A 21,924-nucleotide genomic window follows, 5' to 3' on the forward strand; every position below is an offset into this window, starting at 1 on the left:
ATTACTGGTGATTCATTGGCAAAAACATTCAAAAATGTCTCGCAAAATACAAAAACATTCAAAAATGTCTCGCAAAATACAAAAACATTCAAAAATGTCTCGCAAAATACAAAAACATTCAAAAATGTCTCGCAAAATCCAAAAACATTCAAAAATGACTCACAAAATCCAAAAACATTCAAAAACTATTACACAAAATCCAAAAACATCGAAAAACCCATCGAAAATCACACCAAAACATGGCAACACCTTGTACATACTCATCCATGCAGATACCAAAACAAACATTGCGACAAACTACTCACACAATGACCATTTACCAAACAACCACACAATCCACATCAACAATCCAAAACTGTCTTTAAAACAAGGATGCATCCTTCCTTACCAAAACAAAGACAAGATGATGTTTTCTTTGACAAGAAAATTCTGTTAGGCTGTCAAATACTTGGTTGATTTGTGAGTAATTCATTTGTTTATCTGTATCGGGATCTTTTCAACATTGTTTTGTATCGTTTGTGCATTATTTCCGATGAAGTTCTGGGGCATGTACTAATGGTGTCTACGTGGGCAGTTCACCAAGCTACGTGATCTTATGCCAAATGCAGTCATAGATCACTACGGCTTGCTGACTACAGCGTATATCTCGACCATATGAGCATGAACCATTACCAAGGATCCATATTCTTTATTCTTTATGTATATATTGTTTGTTTACAGGTACAATGCTCATTCTTTGGTTCCTCCTCATCCAATTTGGATAAAGGTTTTTATTTCTTAGTACGGTATGCACTTGTCTCAGGATATGATCAGCCTAAGATCAAGGAGGACGATCCAAGTCATGCATGAACGGAGATAATCCTTGTCTGTTCCGCAAGCAATACTCAGGTCAACTTGATCCATTATATCAAGTTGCTTGTATTAACTTGCTATATCAAATCCATGTAAGAAATACTCTGGTCATCTTGAATCATTATGTCAAGATGCTTGTATTCTCTTCCAACATTTTAAAAGCTCAATGATGAAAATAGAGCACTATGGATCGTCATTCCATCTCATCTGTATATACTGCATTCCGTTGCATTCCAACCATCCATACATTCATAATAGCTGCATATCATGCATACATAGTCATAATAATGCATACTCTATTTTCCTCTTCTTCCATAGGAATGAGTCATAGGTCCTCCATTTCTTCTAACATCGAACCCCCCCAACCCTCCCCATCTCAACAATTAGCATCACATACCCTACATCGTGTCCCAATCAACCTAATCAAGCCACGTTCATCACCATCCATCTCTAAATAGGAGGGATTGTGTTTCCTATCCTAAGTCATCCAATAAGTCAAGCCAGTTACTCTGTCTACACAGATACATCGACTCACGCACACCTAGACTATCAACAGATACTCTGATCAAGTATCTTCGGGTCTCAACAGGTAATCGATTATGGTAATCCTAGACTACATTAGGCATTTATCATAATGACCTAGTCTCAACGGGGCTGCCATGATTCCCCACAACCATCCATCACACGCACATACTATCAATTGATCAACCAATCAAACACAATCCAACGGACAATTACATCAATTGTCTAAGTCTCAACGAGTATTTTGCTTCATATACCTTGACTTCATCGGGCAATTACATCAATTGTCTAAGTCACATCAGGTCACTTTGATTCACTTACTCAGACTTTATCATGTCCAAGCGACCAACTGACATCAACTGTCACGCTTTGACTTGACCGGGGCAATTAAACCGATTGCACCAGATTGTCCAAACAATTTTGATCAATTGTATAGCATCAATCCAAACCCCACACTACATCTGCTATGTATCTCTTGCATGACCTCAGGGTATTCGTTGGCTTGTTGTTTCTTCATATTCACTCCATTTTCTCCCATTCTTTCATCATTAGTTCTAATTTCTTCTATTCTACCTCCCCTCCACTTTTCATTCTATTTCGAGAGATCACCCGATTTTTCAAAACAAAATTTGGCCTATCTCTCGAGGGGGCATACCACCCATTAAATTTACATTTTATGGGGCATTTCTTCACACCTATTTTTCTTTCTTTGAAACGACGCAATAAACTGCACCGTCTCAAAGAGGGGCAAATGTAGTCACATAAATCTGTCCACTTAATTAAATGAATACTTAGTATCTATTTGATTATTTAACCATCAATTAATAATTAATTAAATTAATATTTAATTAATTCATCTTAACCCTCTTCTCCTATTAATTAAATAAATTATTCAATTTATTTGATTTAATTCACTTAACCAAATTCATACCATTAATTAAATAAATAAATCATATTTGTTTAATTAAATCTTCTCTCACATTTAAATAAATTAATATTTATTTAAATCCCCCAAAATCCCACCTCTCACATTTAAATAAATAAATCATTTATTTAAATCACCTTTATCCTCCACCCACTTGTATTTTCCTACAAATACAAGTTGCACAATTATTTTAAATAAATAATTTATTTAAAATCACCTTTATCCTCCACCCACTTGTATTTTCCTACAAAAGCAAGTTGCACAACTATTTTAAATAAATTATTTATTTAAAATCCTATTTATCCTCACCCACTTGAAACCTTTAATGGTTTCCCTTAAAGTATTCAAACTTGATGGCTTTAAAGTCTTCAAACTTGATGGCTTCCTTCTATAATCTTCTTAAGACTTTAATGGTTTTCCTTAAAGTCTTCAAGCCTTTAATGGTTTCCCTCAAAGTCTTCAAGCATTTTAAATGCTTTATCTTCTTTTTCTCATTTAAATAAATTAATATTTATTTAAATATTTATCCAAATTCAACTTACACCATTTAATTGAAATAAATGATTTTATTTTAATTGAAAATACCAAAATTTCTCCCACTTGCATTTTCCTACAAAATCCACTTGTATGCCTAAACCCCTTCTAGATTCTTCTAAACCCTTCCTAATTAGCCTAAATTCATCCCTTAAATATTGTCACATTCCTAACCAAATTGGAGTCACTTCTCAAAGACTCCAAAGTCTTTGAAAAGCAATTAATGCTTTGTGTGTTCAACAAATTAACCCTCAAAGTCTTGGATAACCTTTGAAAGCTTCCAACCTTCAACCACTAAATGGCTCAAAGTCTTGGATAACCTTTGAAAGCTTCCAACCTTCAACCACTTAATCCCCAAAGTCTCCAATAACCATTAATGGTTAATTCAACCCTCCCACATGGTTAAAACATTTGTTTTGACTCAACCTCTACCCAACCCAAAGGTCTCATCAGGCCATTAATGCTTTGACCATGATTATCTCTTAAACATTTGCACAAAGGTTTATCCTTGGATTAACTCTTAATCCAATGGGTAATCTTAATTTAGACTTGACCCTTACCTTCTAGATAACCATGAGGTCTTCTCAGGCCTTTAATGCCTCCAACCTCTTCTCTCAACCCAATCCTATGTTGAAACTTGTCACCATTTTATTGGTGCCAATTGTGCACATGGATCCCCAACTTTCAATCCTAACCCTTGTTAAGATTTCTCAATCTTAACCCTTCATTTCCCTATTTCTTCTATAAATAGAACCCTTCTCCTCAAGCAAAGGAGAAGCATTTTAGAGTATTGTTGTTATACTGGCATTAGCATAGAGCTTTTTCATAGCATCACTATCTACTCTAGCATAGTATTTAGCTTTTCATTTCATATTTGAAGCTTAGTATTAAATCTCAATCCTCCATAAGCATCCATAGTGCAAAAAGCTGCTGAGAGCTACACTCATTTGGGACTTGGAGAGGAGAGGAACAAGGGAGGAGCAACTATGAGCATTTTGATTAGCTATTTCATTCTATGTTTATATGCTTTCTATTTCATGCTTAATATCTCTCTTGATATGCCTGTTTAGGATAATCTTTTGTTGCTAACACTAACGTTTGTTTCTTGTGCTCTTGTGTGTGTTGCCATCAAACAGATTTTCTAATCCTTTTTGCAGAGCATCATTTGGTGAACCCGACGTGAATCCAACACCAAAAAGATCAACTTTTTTTTTTTTTAACCAATAACATGTTTGAATGTTGAAAATGTCACACAGGTTGCGATTTTGACACTGTTTTGGTGCGTTTGGCATTATTTTGGCGCTATTCCCCCTGTTTCAGTGCTTTTCCCTTCTCTGTCTTTCCCTTTCTTTTAATACGTTTGTGTTAAATAGTGCCTCTGTTCAAACGCAGACTAGCGCTATTGTAACAAAACGTTGTACAAATCACTTTGTAACCAAAAAAAAAAAAAACCAAAAAAAAAAAAAAAATTAGGCTTGTAGAAGCCCACCAAATAGGCGGATTTTACTAACTATTTTTCTCTTTTGTGCAGATTAAAATTAGATTAAAGAGTAGATTTATATTTTTTACTAACTTGTTTTTGAAGTTGGTTTTAAAAATGAATTCACTTTTTATTTTGGTTTAAAATTAACTTCACATTTCAAATTTGGGCTTTTGAAAAAGAATCACACATTTGTTTGGGGCTATTAAAAAGAATTTCATTGTTCAAAGGTAAAAAGAACCACAAACTTATACAAAAACAACTTTATTTTTTTTGCAAGTTAGAAAACAAACTTCGTTTTGGTGCTTAAAATCAACAAGGCAAATTTTATTTCTTGCATCAAGATAAAACTCACAATCCACACTTCCATTTTTGGTGCACATAAAATTCACAATCAACTTGTCTCATTTTTAAAGCAATTTTACTTCATGCAAACGTGTTTTTCATTAAGTTGACCAGGATTTTCAAATTCTAGTTTACTCCAACAATTGCCTTTGAAAATTAAAAAGAACACCATGATTGTTGGAGCAACATCTCCAAATAGATAGAAAATCATTGCGATGACAAATTAAAAGGAACAAGTGAATTTTGTGTTTGGCACACTTGTGCAAAAGAGTTGGTCGAGTGGTCCTACCTCTAACACACACTATCCTCTCCCTTGGCTCTCGTGGTCCTAGGTGCAAGAGAAAAGTGTTAGTAACGCTCAAATTTTATCTTTTTAAGAGAGGCCTGCCAAGGGATCGATACTCTTGGGAACGACCTCGAGCGGTAAATCCTTCGAGCCGCTATAGAAATCAGGTGAGAGCGAAAGTTGTAGCCTTGGGTATAGCTGTTCCTACAGTGTAACTGGCCGAAAGGACAAATGGGCCCCACCACCAGTTACAAGGCTCTTAAGTGAGTCACTGCAGAATGAACTTATGTCCAAAAATATCGAACATGACTAAACACCTTTAAAGTAGTAGCCCACCCGTTCTATTGATTGAGGATATTTGAGATATAATTTAGTGCAAGAGCATAGATGGTTTTGCTCCCAAGATACTCACCATACATATTTCCTTGAGTAGAAACATAGCTTTTTGAAAAGTCACTTGTGACTTGATAAAAGTGGTGACTCCCCCATCATAGGGATCATCTATTTGTTATGCTCGTGCAAGACTTAGTATATCACATCCTTACCTGCCATGGCGGGATTCATAAGGTATGTAGTACCAAAGTCGAAGAAATATCAAGATGTGGGCTAAATTTATCACAACTGGCCATTTGACCTTAGGGATAAAAAGTGTTTGAAGTGTGTTCGTTTTATAGACCTAGTGCGAATTGAGCCGACTTCAGGCTTTGGAAATACACCTTAAAATAAATCTAAAGGAAGGGTCAAAAACAAGTCCAAGGATTGGGTTGATCTAGACCCATACTCATTTGTGCCTTTGAGGCTACAATCTTGTGTTTGTGTGCTTGCTTTGTTTTCTTGTCAAAGAAAAATCAGAAAATCAATCCCAAAAACAAAGTATTCATCCAACATCTGTCAACACAACCAAAAATACCAAAAACAAAGTGCAAACAAACAAAGAGTCAAAAATTTATGACCATTCTTCACATCTTGCGAAAGAAGAAGTGTCATCGGAATATTACCTTGAAAAGAAGACCATTAAGCTCAAAGGCTTTGATCAAAAGGAGGAAATTCTTCTATCTCAATAGACAAATATTTGTCTCACATAGAGTCTTTCTACATCGCATGCGTCTCTATCTTCAAGGTAAAACAAACGAGTTTGATTCCGAATCATTGAACCGCAGAGCTTTTATGCAATATAGAGCTCTGAGTTATCACAAAAATCAAGGAGGAAAGATTAATCCCAACTTCTTCCCAAACATCTGTATCACCTACAACACAGCTCGAGAAATGCCACCAACGCCTGAAAGGGAAGAAGTAGAGTTTGTTCCATTTGTAACACAAAGTTTTTATTAAAGTTGAAAACAAAACATCCATCATCTCATTCATACATCATTTTTCCATCATCAATTCATCCCAAAACTCTCAAAACATTAAGAGGTTCTTGTCCCAAGATTCCTTTTTTAGATATTGCTTGAAATCAAACACATCACATCACTTTTAGATTGTTTCTACATCTAGGATAAGCTCATCCTAAGAGACACATCTACGCAGGTTAAAACTAGTTCATGAGTGAATCCTCTCATTGCTAGGTAGTCAAAATCTGTAACACATCTCAGATTTCTCTACACCTTATCACATCCAAACTCATCAAAACAAACAAGCAATTCAAAGAAAGAAATCTGGTTACATTTACCTTTAGAGTGCTAGAGATCTACAATCCACTAATCATCCATCTTTCATCGAACAACTCATCATCATCTTCAATCAACTTCAACACAAACTTGCAAACAAAATGGCTCAAACCCGATCGCGATCAAGGCAACGAGAAATAGAAATTGAGGAAGAAGAGGACAACCTCAATGAATTTCAAGAAGCACTTGGAGGAAATGTAAATGATGAAAACCCAAGTAGTCCCACTCCTTCAACAATCGAAAGGGTTCAGCATAACCCTCACTTTAACAGATTATTTGATGAAATTCTCAGGAGCAATGCGGATGCTCACTTCTTAAGACTTGCTCAAGAAGGAGCCAAACTCCCCTCAGACTTTGATCTTGCCCAATTAAGACAAGCATCAGAAAGACAAAGTCGCCATGAGGAGGAAAGACGTAGAGATCCCATCAGATATAACATCCCTCGAGGTAACCCACCACCTCCTCCTCCAAATGAAATGGAGATGTTGCGGCAACAAGTCGAGAATCTCGCCCAACAACTTCATAGTGGTGTTAAGACCAATCAATTTTCACTTAACGACATCTGTCCCTATCCGTTTGATAGGAATCTTTATATGCCACCCTTTCCACGCGGGTTTGAAACACCCAAATTTGAAAAATATAGAGGAAAGGGGGATCCCCGTGATCATGTCCGAGAATTTCATTCTGCTTGTCTTGAAGTGGCATATGAAGACACATACCTAATGCACCTCTTTCCCCAAAGCTTGGGAGGAACAACCACATCGTGGTTTTCCCGACTTCCAGGTGGCATTAGAACATTTGAGGAACTCATCCAGAAGTTCCTATCTCATTACTCTTATAATATTGAACGCGACATCACCATGGCTGATCTATGTAACACCAAACAAAAACCAGGTGAATTATTCTCAGTATTCCTGCAACGATGGCGCCAAATGTCTAGCAGACGTTCTCTTCAGTTACCTGAACGAGAACTAGTGGAAATTTTCATTTCCAACTTAAACGAAGAAATGGAATTTCACCTGGATGTCAAAGATATAGATTCTTTTAACGATATGATCACCAAAGGTATAAAATGTGAAAGGGCACTCATCAAAAAAGGACTCATCAAAATCTTTAATGAACCCAAAGATGGTCCTCGCCCGCGCTTCAATAGCGATAAACCGAACTTCTGGAACAAGAATAAGAATATCGTCAACGATGGAGTTGTGGATGCTCGGACTGTCCAAAATGCACAACCTGTGGTTCGGTTTGCAGGACAAAATCCTCCACCTCAAAATAACACAAATGTTCTTCCTAATCAAGGTCGCATCACATCTCAGGATGAACCAAGACCTCGTCCACAAAAACAAAAACGCACATACACTCCCTTAGGGGAACCCATTGAAACAGTGATGCGACAACTCATTTCTCAGAATTTGATCACTCTACCTAAGTTATCAAATTATGAGCCTCAGGTCAAACCGGCATGGTGGAGAGATACTGAACATTGTGAATTCCATCAAGGAAGAGGACACAAAACAAGTAATTGTCACCGATTGAAAGATCTCATTCAGGATCTTATTGACCGAGGAGAAATTGAAATTGAAGGGCATGACCCAAAAACAACCAATAATGATCATCAGATGTTCAAGAATCCACTTCCATCACAAGATCAAAGGGGTCCTTCCACTTCCAGGCGAGGCACCGATACCACTGACTATACGCAGGCTGCGTATAACTACACTGTAAATCACCTATATGATGCCAGTGAACAAATTGCAACTATAACCTTCAAAAATCCCACCTCAAATTGCAATGTTGTTACACGTCGCGGCAAAGTTAACATAAAGGCAGCTCCACAGGGCACCACCTCTGTCCCGAAGCAATACAATCTTGTGGAACAATTAGACAAAACCCCTGCACTTATATCCATTTTGGAGCTTTTGCGTCTGTCACCCTCTCATAAAACAATCTTGGATCACGCACTCCAAGAGGCGTCAGTCCCTGCAAACCTGAACACGGACCAATTTCAAGCCATGGTTGGAAATCTAAAGTCATCACCTTGTCTCACTTTTTCTGAAAGTGACAACTCTTCTTTCCAACAACCTCATAATGCTTCGCTACACATTGAAGGCTTTGTCAACCAACACAGGATCAAGCGAGTCTTGATAGATAATGGAGCAGGCCTAAACATTTGTACACTGCAATTGGTCACAGCATTGGGATATGCAATAGAATCAGTGGATCCTCGCAAGAAGATCACCATCAAAGCCTATGATGATGCAGAGCGTTCATCTAAAGGAGCTGTGGTCCTACCAATCCGAGTGGGCCCTGTGGTAAAACACATAATTTGTCAGGTTCTGGACCTTCCTCTGCCATATAATCTATTATTAGGGAGACCTTGGATACATGCCATGCAAGCCGTTCCATCTACCTACCATCAATGTATCAAGTTCCCACATAATGGTGCAGAGATCACAATCCTGGGTGATGCAAATCCTTTTGCTTTTTGCCATAATATCAGCCATCAACCAGAGATTACTGTTCCTAATAATAGGGAAGCCATTTCCTCCACATCATATGTAAATCCCGCCTCTCTTGCCAGTTCAAACACTCCTATACCCAAGCAAGAAAAGCTTAAGATGAAAGTCGCAGAGGAAGGTCCTGGAGAATATAACTTAAGTCAACTCTTTTGTGTGGGACAAATGCCCACTTCTCCTAGAACACATGGTAAACCACAGCAGTTACTCCAGCAACGACTAATCACGCCAGCATGTGCCTTAACGCCTTTCATCCTTGGAAAGAGTCAAGAGGAAGAAACACAAGATGAGGACCTAGCGGACTGGATCTATAAAGATCCCATCACCACTGACAAACCGCAAGTTACACTTCCTACGGAACAATATGGCAAAGGCCTCCTCATTATGCAAAGAATGGGATATGATGGTCAGAGTGCTTTGGGATACTGCAAACAAGGACGACACGAACCTCTACTACCAGAATTCAAGCCCAAAGGTAATACAGGCCTAGGCTTTGAAAAAGAGATCCTTCCTAAACTCAAATTCAAAGGAAAACCCAGCAAACCATTTTGTCCACCTACTGCAAAGAGGACACCTTTCATAATAAAAGCACCATCAAACACTATCCCCACTGCCCCATCGAGGCTCACAAACCCACCGCAACCATCATCAGTGCCAAACATACCACCAATCGCACCAGTAATCCCATCAATAACACCAATAGCAGCAGCGACTGTATCAGAATCCGCAGCAGCATCTATGGCCCCAGCAGTTCCTGCAGAAGCCACTGAGGCAACACGGCCGATACTTCCTGTAACAAATCCTTTAAACCCCATCACGGTTCCTGCAGCACCGATCACTACAAAGATACATAAACCAATCACACCTGCCGTGTTTAACTCCAAAGACATCCCAGTATGGTATAGCAATCGGATGCTGGAGAGTGATTCAAAGACCGACTCACATGAGTGGGAATTCGATTCAGTGCAACTTAACACTTCAGATGAGGAAGACACATCACCACCTCCACCCCACAAAGACATCCCTGTTTACGGAGAAGCACAGATAAAGACCACTTGGGTACCTGAGCTGGAAACATCTTCCACAGACCCTACGTCTCATCCTACGCCTGATTCTGACAGGGAGAGTACCATCAACGACCTTCACCACACTGTCTTAACCCTCACTGATACATCTCCCGCACTTAACTTAATCGATGAGGTAATGCCCATTATCCACCCTGAACTCATCGAATGGAATCAACCAAATCCCCCATGTCTTGACCTCTTCCAAAACGATGAGGCTATCATTGACTTTTTGGAATTAAGGGATAATCTACCAAGCGGGGATCACAAAGCTGGATTCGCCATTGAACTTAATAGCACAGCATACTTCGGGGCGGATGCCAAACCCTTCAGCTGCAAAAATATAACATTAAAACATGGATCTTCCAGTGAAAACCACACTGTGGCACTATTTGATCCGACAAAAGTAAAAAGAAAGAGCGTATCCAACGGTGAAAACCTCTCTGAGGCACTTGAGGATGAAGGGTTTGACATTCTCCCTGCTAGTACACAACAGGAACGATCAACGATTCTTATCGAGGAAACCAAAGAATACAATGTGGGGACTCCTGAAAATCCTCATATCATACATCTGGCATCTCTTCTCACTCCAGAGGAACAGCCTCGATTTATAGAGTTCTTCCAACAGCGTCAGATCAACTTTGCATGGTCATATGCAGACATGCCTGGGCTTGATCCTGATTTAGTCATGCATCATCTCACAGTAGCAAAAGGAGCCAAACCTGTCAAGCAGAAGCTTCGTAAGATGCATCCTCAGATTGCCGTGCTAGTCAAAACAGAACTCAAGAAACTCCTGGATGTTGGTTTCATTAGACCAATTGATTATGCAGAATGGATCTCCAACATTGTACCAGTTGGCAAACCAAAAGGGGGCATCCGCATTTGTACAGACTTCAGAGATCTGAATAAGGCATGTCCTAAGGATGACTTCCCTCTACCAAATATCGACATCATAGTAGATTTGACAGCAGGACATGCCATGCTTTCACTCATGGATGGCTTTTCCGGCTACAATCAGATAAAGATCGCACCCGAAGATCAACATAAGACAACCTTCACATGTCCATGGGGCACATACTGCTGGAATGTAATGCCTTTTGGTCTAAAGAATGCAGGAGCGACCTATCAAAGAGCAATGACCACCATCTTCCATGACATGATGCATACTATGATGGAAGATTATGTGGATGACTTACTAGCAAAATCACTCACAAGAGGAGGACATCTCCATATCTTAGATCAAATCTTTGATAGACTGGAACAATATCATGTTCGACTCAACCCAAAGAAATGTGTCTTTGGAGTAACCTCCGGGAAGCTTCTAGGATACATTGTCTCAAGCAAAGGCATTGAGGTCGATCCAGCAAAGGTTAAGGCAATCATGGACATGCCACCTCCAAAGAATATCAGTCAGCTAAGGACACTACAAGGACGGCTTCAATCCATCCGCAGATTCATTGCACAATTAGCCGATAAGTGTCACCCATTCACACACCTGCTACACAAGAACATCCGCTTTCAATGGGATGATAGATGCCAGCAAGCATTTCAGTCACTCAAAGACTATCTCATGAATCCACCATTGCTGATGCCACCAGATCCAAGTAGACCATTATTGCTCTATATCTCAGCAACAAGTACAACATTGGGTGTACTACTGGCACAACATAATGCAGAAGGTAAAGAGTGTGCTGTATACTACATCTCTCGTACACTGGTTGGCTATGAACTCAATTACACACCTATTGAGCGAGCTTGCCTAGCAGTAATCCTGGCAGCCACTAAATTGCGGCACTATCTATTAACACACAAGGTACAACTCATTGCAAAGATTGATCCACTCAAGTATTTACTCAGCAAAGCAGCATTGACAGGTCGCTTGGCCAAATGGGTAATGATTCTAAGTGAATTTGACATTGAGTATGTGGACCGTAAAGCTATCAAAGGTCAAGTTATTGCAGATCAGTTGGCCGATGCACCACTCATAGGCGATCATCCTCTCATTTCCAATTTTCCAGATGAAGAGATATTCATGATCACAGAAGTACAACCATGGAAGCTATATTTTGATGGTTCATACACTAGGCACGGCTCGGGGGCAGGCATTCTGTTTATCACACCTCAAGGTGATAGCATCCCGAAGTCTTACAGGCTCACATTTCCATGCACAAACAACATAGCAGAGTATGAGGCCTTGATCACAGGACTCAGATTAGCCATACAATGGAAATTAAAAGAACTGCAAGTATATGGCGATTCCCAACTAGTCATTCGACAAGCAACAGATGAGTATCAGACCAAAGATGATAAACTCATGCCATACAAGCAAATGGTGGACAATCTAAAGACATCATTTACTACTATCACTTTTGAGCAGATACCAAGAGATCAGAATCGAGCTGCTGACGCTATGGCTACCATCGCATCTCTACTAGATCTTCCACAGAATTCAACACGCTACGAGTTCTTGGTAGAACAGCTTTGGATCCCCGCTTATGATATCCCCGAATCTGAAATGATATGTCGCCTTGTTGGTTTCGAATCCCCATGGTACGGTGAGTTCTACACCTATCTTCGCGATCATACCCTTCCTCCCAACCAATCGAATAACCAACGAAAAACCTTCATTCGCCAAACTGCTCGATATACCATTATTGCTGAAACCCTATACCGACGTAGTCTTGATGGTACTCTCCTTCGATGTTTGGAACAAGATGAGATAACAAAGGCTTTGGAAGAGGTACATGAAGGAATTTGCGGGACTCACTCAAGTGGTCCATCACTAGCCAAGAAGATCATGCGAGCTGGATACTATTGGCCATCTATGGAAAAGGATTCCTACTACTTTGTTAGGAAGTGCAAAAAATGTCAAGTTCATGGCGACCTGATACATGCACCAGCCCAGGAACTGCAACCAATCACAACACCATGGCCTTTTTGTCAATGGGGTCTTGATCTTGTGGGTAAAATCCATCCATCTTCATCCAATGGCCATAAATTCATTATTACCGCCACCAAATATTTCACCAAGTGGATCGAAGCTGTTCCACTTACCCAAGTCACCGGCAAGCAGATCGCCTCATTCATCCTCAATTACATCATCTGCCGGTATGGTGTGCCCATGTCCATTGTCACAGATAACGGTCTTCCTTTCAAAAATCAGGATGTCCGTGAGCTTTGTGAGAAATTTCATATCCAACACCGCTTTTCCACTCCCTATTACCCACAAGGCAATGGTCAGGCCGAAGCATCCAATAAAAACATATTGAGGATCCTAAAGAAGACAGTCAATGATGCCGGCCGTGATTGGCATGTTCAATTGAATCTAGCGCTATGGGCATATCGAACTAGCATTCGGACCCCTACAGGTGCAACTCCTTATTCATTGGTCTATGGTGTTGAAGCTATCTTACCTATTGAGGTCGAGATACCATCCTTACGAGTTTCATTGCACAATCTCATCGATGATGAAGCATACAGAGTCTCACATCTTCAGGACTTAGAGTTACTTGATGAGAAGCGACAAGCTGCATACAATCACCTCAAAGCCTATCAGCAGCGCATGAGTAGAAGCTACAATCACCGAGTTAGACCTCGTACATTTGAGGTAGGTGATCTTGTTCTTCGAGAGAATCCTCGTAACCAACCAAACAGAGAACATCAAGGCAAGTTTGAATCAAACTGGCTGGGCCCATATGTTGTCACTGCTGTATTTGGGTCCGGGGCATATCAGTTGGCTACATCAGAAGGAGAACCACTTGCAGATCCAATTAACAGCATGCACCTCAAACGGTTTTATACCTAAGGTGTACAAGGCATCAGGCTCCCCTGCATATCAGAAAATACCAAAAACATTCAGAAAAATGTCCTAAAGAAAATACCAAAAACATTCAGAAAAATGTCCTAAAGAAAATACAAAAACATTCAAAAAAGTAAAGAAAAATCATGCATCCAAACGGTGAACAACCACTCCAGTGGCACCTTGGGTAAGTACGATGGCGAAAACCTGGCAAACAGGCGCCACTCGTAAAGGCAATGGCTCCAGTATCTTTCAGGCTCATTGCGATCACATTCATACATACACACATCCATCCATCTAACCATGGCTTGTTATTTGATCTGTCATCCAAGAAAGTACTTCATGCGTCTAGCATCCCGCTTTTTCATAAATCATGTCCAACTTGGGGGCAATGCCCTTACAATCTAGATGATGGAAGTGGATTCTACATTACTGGTGATTCATTGGCAAAAACATTCAAAAATGTCTCGCAAAATACAAAAACATTCAAAAATGTCTCGCAAAATACAAAAACATTCAAAAATGTCTCGCAAAATACAAAAACATTCAAAAATGTCTCGCAAAATCCAAAAACATTCAAAAATGACTCACAAAATCCAAAAACATTCAAAAACTATTACACAAAATCCAAAAACATCGAAAAACCCATCGAAAATCACACCAAAACATGGCAACACCTTGTACATACTCATCCATGCAGATACCAAAACAAACATTGCGACAAACTACTCACACAATGACCATTTACCAAACAACCACACAATCCACATCAACAATCCAAAACTGTCTTTAAAACAAGGATGCATCCTTCCTTACCAAAACAAAGACAAGATGATGTTTTCTTTGACAAGAAAATTCTGTTAGGCTGTCAAATACTTGGTTGATTTGTGAGTAATTCATTTGTTTATCTGTATCGGGATCTTTTCAACATTGTTTTGTATCGTTTGTGCATTATTTCCGATGAAGTTCTGGGGCATGTACTAATGGTGTCTACGTGGGCAGTTCACCAAGCTACGTGATCTTATGCCAAATGCAGTCATAGATCACTACGGCTTGCTGACTACAGCGTATATCTCGACCATATGAGCATGAACCATTACCAAGGATCCATATTCTTTATTCTTTATGTATATATTGTTTGTTTACAGGTACAATGCTCATTCTTTGGTTCCTCCTCATCCAATTTGGATAAAGGTTTTTATTTCTTAGTACGGTATGCACTTGTCTCAGGATATGATCAGCCTAAGATCAAGGAGGACGATCCAAGTCATGCATGAACGGAGATAATCCTTGTCTGTTCCGCAAGCAATACTCAGGTCAACTTGATCCATTATATCAAGTTGCTTGTATTAACTTGCTATATCAAATCCATGTAAGAAATACTCTGGTCATCTTGAATCATTATGTCAAGATGCTTGTATTCTCTTCCAACATTTTAAAAGCTCAATGATGAAAATAGAGCACTATGGATCGTCATTCCATCTCATCTGTATATACTGCATTCCGTTGCATTCCAACCATCCATACATTCATAATAGCTGCATATCATGCATACATAGTCATAATAATGCATACTCTATTTTCCTCTTCTTCCATAGGAATGAGTCATAGGTCCTCCATTTCTTCTAACATCGAACCCCCCCAACCCTCCCCATCTCAACAATTAGCATCACATACCCTACATCGTGTCCCAATCAACCTAATCAAGCCACGTTCATCACCATCCATCTCTAAATAGGAGGGATTGTGTTTCCTATCCTAAGTCATCCAATAAGTCAAGCCAGTTACTCTGTCTACACAGATACATCGACTCACGCACACCTAGACTATCAACAGATACTCTGATCAAGTATCTTCGGGTCTCAACAGGTAATCGATTATGGTAATCCTAGACTACATTAGGCATTTATCATAATGACCTAGTCTCAACGGGGCTGCCATGATTCCCCACAACCATCCATCACACGCACATACTATCAATTGATCAACCAATCAAACACAATCCAACGGACAATTACATCAATTGTCTAAGTCTCAACGAGTATTTTGCTTCATATACCTTGACTTCATCGGGCAATTACATCAATTGTCTAAGTCACATCAGGTCACTTTGATTCACTTACTCAGACTTTATCATGTCCAAGCGACCAACTGACATCAACTGTCACGCTTTGACTTGACCGGGGCAATTAAACCGATTGCACCAGATTGTCCAAACAATTTTGATCAATTGTATAGCATCAATCCAAACCCCACACTACATCTGCTATGTATCTCTTGCATGACCTCAGGGTATTCGTTGGCTTGTTGTTTCTTCATATTCACTCCATTTTCTCCCATTCTTTCATCATTAGTTCTAATTTCTTCTATTCTACCTCCCCTCCACTTTTCATTCTATTTCGAGAGATCACCCGATTTTTCAAAACAAAATTTGGCCTATCTCTCGAGGGGGCATACCACCCATTAAATTTACATTTTATGGGGCATTTCTTCACACCTATTTTTCTTTCTTTGAAACGACGCAATAAACTGCACCGTCTCAAAGAGGGGCAAATGTAGTCACATAAATCTGTCCACTTAATTAAATGAATACTTAGTATCTATTTGATTATTTAACCATCAATTAATAATTAATTAAATTAATATTTAATTAATTCATCTTAACCCTCTTCTCCTATTAATTAAATAAATTATTCAATTTATTTGATTTAATTCACTTAACCAAATTCATACCATTAATTAAATAAATAAATCATATTTGTTTAATTAAATCTTCTCTCACATTTAAATAAATTAATATTTATTTAAATCCCCCAAAATCCCACCTCTCACATTTAAATAAATAAATCATTTATTTAAATCACCTTTATCCTCCACCCACTTGTATTTTCCTACAAATACAAGTTGCACAATTATTTTAAATAAATAATTTATTTAAAATCACCTTTATCCTCCACCCACTTGTATTTTCCTACAAAAGCAAGTTGCACAACTATTTTAAATAAATTATTTATTTAAAATCCTATTTATCCTCACCCACTTGAAACCTTTAATGGTTTCCCTTAAAGTATTCAAACTTGATGGCTTTAAAGTCTTCAAACTTGATGGCTTCCTTCTATAATCTTCTTAAGACTTTAATGGTTTTCCTTAAAGTCTTCAAGCCTTTAATGGTTTCCCTCAAAGTCTTCAAGCATTTTAAATGCTTTATCTTCTTTTTCTCATTTAAATAAATTAATATTTATTTAAATATTTATCCAAATTCAACTTACACCATTTAATTGAAATAAATGATTTTATTTTAATTGAAAATACCAAAATTTCTCCCACTTGCATTTTCCTACAAAATCCACTTGTATGCCTAAACCCCTTCTAGATTCTTCTAAACCCTTCCTAATTAGCCTAAATTCATCCCTTAAATATTGTCACATTCCTAACCAAATTGGAGTCACTTCTCAAAGACTCCAAAGTCTTTGAAAAGCAATTAATGCTTTGTGTGTTCAACAAATTAACCCTCAAAGTCTTGGATAACCTTTGAAAGCTTCCAACCTTCAACCACTAAATGGCTCAAAGTCTTGGATAACCTTTGAAAGCTTCCAACCTTCAACCACTTAATCCCCAAAGTCTCCAATAACCATTAATGGTTAATTCAACCCTCCCACATGGTTAAAACATTTGTTTTGACTCAACCTCTACCCAACCCAAAGGTCTCATCAGGCCATTAATGCTTTGACCATGATTATCTCTTAAACATTTGCACAAAGGTTTATCCTTGGATTAACTCTTAATCCAATGGGTAATCTTAATTTAGACTTGACCCTTACCTTCTAGATAACCATGAGGTCTTCTCAGGCCTTTAATGCCTCCAACCTCTTCTCTCAACCCAATCCTATGTTGAAACTTGTCACCATTTTATTGGTGCCAATTGTGCACATGGATCCCCAACTTTCAATCCTAACCCTTGTTAAGATTTCTCAATCTTAACCCTTCATTTCCCTATTTCTTCTATAAATAGAACCCTTCTCCTCAAGCAAAGGAGAAGCATTTTAGAGTATTGTTGTTATACTGGCATTAGCATAGAGCTTTTTCATAGCATCACTATCTACTCTAGCATAGTATTTAGCTTTTCATTTCATATTTGAAGCTTAGTATTAAATCTCAATCCTCCATAAGCATCCATAGTGCAAAAAGCTGCTGAGAGCTACACTCATTTGGGACTTGGAGAGGAGAGGAACAAGGGAGGAGCAACTATGAGCATTTTGATTAGCTATTTCATTCTATGTTTATATGCTTTCTATTTCATGCTTAATATCTCTCTTGATATGCCTGTTTAGGATAATCTTTTGTTGCTAACACTAACGTTTGTTTCTTGTGCTCTTGTGTGTGTTGCCATCAAACAGATTTTCTAATCCTTTTTGCAGAGCATCAGTTTCTATAGATGTCCATGTCAAGTAATGTGGTATGATTAGAATTGAAAAAGATATAGTTGTGACCAAGAGTTGAATGAAATGTAAATGAATCTGAGGTGTACTTACAATGTCCAAAGTGTAAGACCAAGTATGTATGTAGTAGAGTAGGTGTGACTTTCAAAGAGATGATAGATCTCTTGATGAGGTAAGTTGACCTTGACTACAAGTAAGACCAAATGAGACCCAAAGGTGATAGACCTTGATGAAGGACCACTTAGCAAAATGTTGTTGTATGTATTGTGTTGACAAAGTAAGATGGGGACAAGCAAGTGACATTTTGACTCAAGTTTAGACAAATGTGAATCTAATGCAAGGTTTAAAGCAATGATGAACTTTGTGAGACCCAAAAATAGGGTGAATTCTAGATGAAAACCCAGAGAAATACCTAGGAAGCTCAAGAATTCTAAAACGGATTGCTCTTGTTTGCTAGACTATAAATCTTCCCAATACTAAACACAGATGTGCCTATATACTTCACAGACATGGTTAGCCAACACAGATGTGATTAGACACTGCAAAAATACGTTTCTGAGAATTTTGTGAATGTAATTTTCTATGATAACATAGACGCATTTCTGTCCTACATCGACGCGGTTATAGGACACTGATGTGTTTCTATCAAACACATACGCATTTCCAAAATTTGAGTGCAATTTTTCTGAATTTGTGAAGTTGTTTGTTGTTAGCAAATCTAAATTTGTGATCGTTTTCATGACACAAGAACACAATTTTGATGAGGACTCAATGTTTGCAAGTGTTTGGACTCAAAATGACTCAAAAGAATGTGTGTTGTTTGATGTAAAAAAAAAATTGCATACAATTTGAAGACACAAAAGACACAATGTTTTGATGTTTGGTCTTGAATGTTTGAATGTTTAAAAGAAGACAAGCACAATTCCTATGGTTGGCCAAGAGAATAGTTGTTGATCCCACATTGGGTTTCCCCTGAGGCTACACTATTCAAAGCGGATACTTAGATGCTTGACCCCACTGGCTCCATCCTTGGCACTCACTTCTTCGGGGCAGCCAAGCACCAATCCCCATGAAAAATCCCCATGGCGAACTTTGTATCTCTACTAAGAACCGTATGTGTGTGGGTCGCTCCAGAGGTCTGACCTCCTGCCCCAACAACTAGAAGGATTTTGGCTTTCTAAAACACAAAGGTGCTAGTAAGGGCATCCACACATGTGGCCATACATGTGACACTTTTAGCTCTGTAAATACAGAAGGCTCCCAGTTGGTAGGGGTTCAGTTGGCTTTGACGATGGAAGGAAGCCATTGATAACATAAAAGTCCTTGAAAAATTTCTCGTTAGAAGTGTCCTTTGGTGTGTACTCGAGAACTCTCCATTTCAAATATTTTACTGCTTCTCATGCATTTTGTCTTATGGCCTTTCTCCATTTCATGGGCCACGACAACATCAGTTGTCCTTAGAACGCTGTAGTGAGACAATGCATAGTATAGAACCTTATCCAACCTTCTCAATATTTCAGGTTCAAATAGTTTCTTGGCAAGAGGGGAGGTAAAGGCTTTTGAGAAGCCTACATCGAGAACAGAGGCAACGAACCTTGAAGAAATTTGCATGTTGTCCTGTCAAGGTGACCTTGATCGAGAATCATTTTTGTACCCAGAATAATTATGTTTTTAGATGTAATACAAGTGATAATAATTTTTCATTTATTATGATTATATTATATTTTATTTTTTAGGTTTTCTGTATTGATTTCTATAATTTGTTGGGAAGGGAGGAGTATGGTATACTATTTTTTCATTAAGAATTAAGATTTGAAGTGTATCTAATTTGGTAAAAGTTTTTCGATAATTTGCATTACATTTAAAAAGACTAGGGTCTTTAACAAGGTCTTTAATAGCTATTCAATTTTGCTAGTAGATTCAAAACTCTTTGACTTGACAATTGCATTTTAATAAAAGAAACAATTGAAGAATATTATTTCTTAATTTTTTTAATAAAATGTGAAAATAATTTAAAATTCAAATAGATTAAAAGTAAATGATCTATGCTTATTATTTTGAAATAAAACTTTAAAATGGTAAATAATATATTTGTTATTCAACTTTTATCTTTAAATATATGAATCCTAACAATTAGATGTGTTCAATATTTATGTATAACACAATTTATAATTATAATAATTTGAAAAGAAAAACATAAGAAACACCAATATATTAGGGAGATCTTAAAAAATTAGAAAACCATATGATTCCTAATGCTTTTTCATCAAGCTTCAACCATTCTTCCAACAACATTTGAATCACTTCTTTTCATTAGAAACTACCAACCACTATCTCTTTCGTCTAAGATATCTCTTTCTTCTAAGATATCTTTATTGAAGAAAAAATAAGGTTGATCATCTTATCAATAAAGAAATAAGATTAAGATATCTAAAAGCTATTAAATTAATATTTTCTAGTTCCACAATGCTCCAGCTTGCTTTGCCTTGTGCGGCTTCTACGCTCCCCGACTATGGTGGCACTAGCAAAAAAATCTATTTTTGGTGTGGGCTATGCCGACTCACATTTCATTGCCCCTATGTGTGTGGACTCGGGGATGGATGTTGGAGGGAAAAAAATGAGAGATAGAGTTTCTCAATCTAGTGTTACAGCTAATGAAATCTCCTGACAACATCAAGAGTTGCCCCATTTGTCCCGCCCTCAAAGCTCCAAACAAGATTTTTGGGACTATGGAAAGGGTGGGAGGGAACCTCATCCATCCTCAAAGAAGGCTTCTTCAATAGTTGGAGGGCAAATTTTTTTTGATGTGGTACAACGTAGGCCTAGGGTTTGTAATGAGCTACCACCTTCAACTTGATGCCATCTCCCTTGCCCAAAACTTTCCAATCTTACCACATGTCATGTGGATGGGGGTTACAACTCAGTACTGCCAACCTCCACAAATAAGATTTATGGTTCTACACATTCTAATATAAGGAAAATTGCTATGAATACTTGGAATCATAACACTTCTCCAGGTATTAGGTGTAGTGGTGCTCACTACTCCAATAATCCCCTATTCATCCATCATCATCAATTCCCAACATATGCTTGGAGGATTTGGCCATGGAGCGAGAAGAACTCTTGTAGGACTATGCCCTAATCTACAAAATCACAAGGGTGTGGCCTAAACTTTGTGATCTGCATTCTTGGATTACTAAGAAGTGAAAACCACTCATGGAGGGAGAAACCCGGATTTACCCTTGTGGCCAAGGTTTCTTTTTCTAGAATTTGACTTTCAAGACAATCAAAGACTGATACTAGAGAGCGGTCCATGGAACTACTTGGGTGATTTCTTGTGTACGACACCATGCTTCCCTTTCTTTGATCCATGCATAAAAATCTGTACTACAACTTACTTCTAGCACAACTACCATATCTTCTCCTACAAATTTGGGAACTTGAATATCTTGGAGCCATCGAGAATAGCTTGGGCAAATATCATTGTGC

This window comes from Cryptomeria japonica, chromosome 6 (genome assembly GCF_030272615.1).
Source record: "Cryptomeria japonica chromosome 6, Sugi_1.0, whole genome shotgun sequence".
NCBI lineage: Eukaryota > Viridiplantae > Streptophyta > Pinopsida > Cupressales > Cupressaceae > Cryptomeria > Cryptomeria japonica.